Source organism: Habropoda laboriosa, unplaced genomic scaffold, assembly GCF_001263275.1.
Source record: "Habropoda laboriosa isolate 0110345459 unplaced genomic scaffold, ASM126327v1 scaffold1111, whole genome shotgun sequence".
Taxonomy (NCBI): domain Eukaryota; kingdom Metazoa; phylum Arthropoda; class Insecta; order Hymenoptera; family Apidae; genus Habropoda; species Habropoda laboriosa.
The window spans coordinates 67,688-72,645 of NW_017101204.1; the positions used below are offsets into that span (position 1 = coordinate 67,688).

Genomic DNA, 4,958 nt, shown 5'->3' on the forward strand with positions numbered 1-4,958 from the left:
AAATGAACTATATGAGATCTTTTTTAACAGATATTACTATTATCTTATGTATAAAAAGAAAAATTTCTTCTATAGTTGTTAATTTATAAAATGGACAAAGCAATCCTGTGGTATGCAATAGCATTTTTGTAGGACAGTGATAACCCAAGTAAGTAAGTACTTACATGTATAATACTTTGAAAATCATTCTAAAACATGGGTGTCCAACCTTTCGATTTGCCTGGGCCATACGAAATATATAATACAGTTAATTGTACATAAGTAACAAAACCTCCTTTATTTTTTAATATTTTTTATTATAATGCAACTGAGTCGTAAAAAATATCGCTAAAAATCACATAATAATGTTAAAAGTTTACGATATTGTGCTGTTCAGGGCCGCAGGTTGGACACGCCTGTTCTAAAACCTACTTTCTGTTATATTAATCACGTAGTGTTTACCTTCATAGGCAGGTAAAATATTTTGTATAAACTTTTTAAAGTAAAACACACTTGTTACCAAAAAAAAAAACTGCAAAATTGATTAAAAAGAACAATTTGTAGCGTGTATACAAGGTGTAGCGCGTAACTGTTGCCATGATTTTTCAGACACTTCTGAGGAAAAAATGTTTCGAACATAAGTTAATCAGCTTTCAGTCGACTACAAATTATAATATAAAAAATTTCCAAAACCGTTTTTTTTTCGATAAAAAGTCAAGGTCACCATGACTTTTTTAAATGGTACCATATACAGTAAAGATTCTATAAGAATTCGTTGGGATCTACACGTTAACTGTTCATAATCTATCCCCACCACAAGGGGGAACCACCCTTGAACCAGGCAAGCGACTAATGTGACACGGTCACATCTCCTTATCGCATTCGGTGGCGGCATGTCCGTGAGACAATACTAACAAAACTATAAAAGTTTGTTATTTTCAATTTTTCGTTAATAAAAATTTCATCAAAATACTGGTGAGATTTCCCTGATTAAAATGATACCAAACACGATATAGTTACAAAACTTGGTCGTGTCGATTGGGCTTGTGAATCTTCCTTTGCTTGCTACATACCTTCTTCTACGTTCATTTCACTGTCGGAAGAATGTAGGACTTCTCCGTTATGAGTTTCACAGCTGTGCCGAATACGAACAGTTATCCAGTACTAGAACTGAACCAATCCGGTTATTCTCGAATGGGACAGCTTCTACACGTTAACTGTTCGTAAGCGGCATTGCCTTTGATCAATTAACGGAGAGTAAGAAACGATTTTCGACCTCTGACAAGTTTAAAGGGCACATAAGAATACACATAGGAGTTGTTATACTAACGTTTACACTACTCAGGACTCTTCACAAGCAGTTCGCAAGCAGTTTGCGAACAATTATAATTTACTAATATGTTAAAAATTTTACGGATTTACTAGTCAGCGTTTTTAATGAATATGTGAAAAAAATCAAAGAGAAAAAAGTGGTACTATTTTTTGCAAATAATATAACAACGTATGCGAACTTTTTGTGTTTGTATTATTTTTTGGGAAATGAAGATGACATTCAATTTTTTGAATAGAATTTAAATTCTATTCTATGCTGACTAGTAAATCCGTTAACATTCTGTATAATTATAAATAGGTGCAAGTTGTAGTTTTCCAATTTTTTGTTAGTTCCATTAATTTTAGTAATTCTTTTGAATTTTTTGACTTTTTGTAATTTTTTAATTTTGTATAACTTTGTAATATCCTGTAATTTATTTAATTTCTTGTAATTGCTTATATATATTTTAATTATGTATCACCTTGGAATTTTCTATGTTTTGTAAATCCTTATATGTAATCTTTTTTAGGTGTCTTACATTTAATAGATATAGGAAAGACATAATAAAGTGTCGATGTATGTAAATATGTATTAATTATTTATAGAGAGGGTGTAATTATGTGTGTATGTATGTGTGGAATTTCTTATTAAGTAACTAAATGTAAACCGAATTATACCGTGTTTGGTCTCATTTTAATCAGAAAAATATCATGGATATGTTAGTAAAATTTTTATCAGCAAAACACAAAAAATAAAAAAGTTTTTCTTTTGTATTAGTGTTGTCTCACCGATATGTAGGTGTTTGATATTTTAGGACTGTTCGACTTTCAATACCTCTCTCTTCTTTGGTTGCTGTCTCTTTCTGCGTACGTCTATGTCGGTAAAATACAAACAGTTTGAGAAACCTAGTATGTAATACGATAAATAATCCATTAAATATCTTACGAAAGACCTTAAATAATAGTTATATCTTCTTTTCGTGTATATATCCGCCTCTTGCCTTTATTGCAGCATTCGCGATTCTGGGCATCCTGGCTATTAATTTCTCTATTGTATCAGATGTAATGTTCCTCTTTTTAAGATTTCCCACAAGTTTTTTTCTGACTTAGGACACATTTTTCGCGAAGAACACAGCGAAGACATATCTCATAAATATTTAACAATTTCAAGGGCTTAAATAATTAAATTATTCACAATCATACAACTGGAATACGCTAAATATATACATATATCCAATAGAATTTGTAAAAAAATGCGATGTAATATTTATAATTTACGTCGGATAGGAAAGGTTCACAGAAAATGACAAGTGTCCTAATACTTTTGAGCGGCAGTGTACATGCTGCCTTAATAGTGAAAATATCTACTCTTTTATTTGTTCGTAGTTGTCACTTTATTTACTAGCGGTAAAATTATTTTAAAGTATGGGAATCTGTAAAATAAAATATTGCCACTGGTTCAAAAATTGCTTGCCACCCAAATAATTACTGCATCATGATGCAATCACAGACGAGGTACAGGATAGACCTAACACCTAATGTATTTTCATGTCCAACGTTCTGAAATATCGATCGTGTAAAAATTCAGAGGTTTTGTTATGCCCTCTACGATATAGAACGGTGAGTTGAGGAATTATACAGGGTGTCCCGTAACTCCTCGAACATCCGGAAATGGGGGGTAGCTGGGGTGACTCTGAACAACTTTTTCCTTTTCCAAAATCCAGTTTGAAGCTTCGTTTTCGAGTTATTAACGAAAAACACTGGCCAATTACAGCGCGCGTAGAGCCCGCGCTCAGGGACAGAGAACAGAGGCTCAACCGCGCGCGATCGAACAAATGCGTACGCGTGACTTCTCGGTTCTCGATAGCTGTCAAAAAAATTTCACTTTGCACTGCTGTTTTTATAAGGCTAGGAGTTACGGGACACCCTGTATACAATTCAATCATCAAAGATGGTAAACTCGGCAGATGTAAAAAATCCGCTTCCATTAAATTTACATATAAAGATACATACTTATATTGCATTGCGTGGGTAGAATTGTTCACGATCTTCTGACAGCAGATCTGAGAACACGCGCATGTGATGAATCATCTACTAATAAACAATTACGTTACTTTCTTATTTGCAATTTCATGGTTACGTTTAATTCCAATTCCATCCACTACTAATGTTGTAATCGCATTCTACGTTGAATCGGTAATGTTGGTACCGACACGAAAGTGGTAAGAGTCTTCTCGGCCCCAAAGCCCCGGACAAAAAGTCCCATAAGATGTTACGTCTATTCTATAGGGGAGATCGGGGAAATGATACAATGGTAGATTGATGCAGTGAAATTATCTGGACACTGTGTACGTGTAGCTCGATTGGAGATCTACCCCTGTAGATCCGAAATTCTTCATCCATTTAACTTGAAATTTGTACACATTATTTTTTATAAAGCAATCTACAATATAACACAGAATTTATTTGTTATCTTCATTCGTTGAATTTTTATAAATATTTAAATTTGAGTTTTTTCAACGAAAACGATAATTTTGTCTTTAACAAGCCGCCAATTTTTCATTTTTCAAAATTATTAGAAAATCTTATATTACATTGAAGATAATCTATTTTTGTATAAGTTGACATAAAAATTTTTTATTTCCTATATTCCAGTCACTTTTGCTACTGTGCTAATATACAAGCTAACGAGGTACCGCTGGACATAATATACAACTATACCACTTAATAATTTTAAAGCAATAGAAAAAATATGAATATAAAATTAAGATGTTGCTTAACGTTCCCTATTAAAATTTTTTTCTTTTTACCAAATATTTATAGGCGAAAAAAAAATGTTAGATTCACCCAACTTTTTTAGGCTTCCATGGTTGCATACCCCCTTAATAAGTGAAAAAAAGTTTGCCGCTGTTATTTATTGCACACACTGAAAAAAATAAATCTTGAATATTGTCCAAACGTGATACTAGAATACCCCCTTAATACAGTAGAGGAAAATGTGTAAACGACACCTTTACTGTTCCTTTTCTTTTCCTGTGCAAGAAGACTTTTTGACTATACAGCTAAGGCACTTCCACAGTTATCCCATGAGACTCACGCCCATTTTACCTGATTCCTCTACTCCCCCTACTTCTTTGACTAACCGAATAAGCCCCTTTTCCATGAACGCGTTTTTATTTGAGGATCTTCTCTCAAATTTTACGTTGCCGTGACCCATTTTAATGACCCATTTTAGTTATTACAAATTAAAATATGCTCACTACTATATCTTATATAAATATTATTTTTATAAATGAATATCATTTAACGGTACAAAAAATGTTTTAAAAGTAGCAATAATCAGAATCACACCTCACTGTTATGTAGAAATCAATTATCTAACCACTGCATAACTGTCAGCTTGATCAAAGTCTTAATTAGACATATAGATAAGGTTCCCTAAACTGTGAAACTCAATTTTTCAAAAATGCTTGAAAGCAATATGCTACTATTTTACCACAATAAAACCCATATTGTACTATCAGTGAGAAAAGCAAATCAGGTTCTCTCTGAATGTGTACATTTCCTATTGGTAAGACAAATATTTAAAGTATATACTGATTCATAAGAAAAATAATTAACAATAAATTATATTTCTATCGATTCTTGTAGTATAATTTAGAAAGTAT

At 32.4% G+C, this 4,958-nt stretch overlaps 1 protein-coding gene across 1 annotated transcript in view; it reads right to left on the minus strand.

Annotated features, from left to right (window-relative positions):
• The window catches only part of LOC108578084 (SUN domain-containing ossification factor), a 23,502-nt gene that overhangs the window by 13,882 nt on the left and 4,662 nt on the right, over window positions 1-4,958 (minus strand). The gene's annotated exons all lie outside the window — the stretch shown is intronic.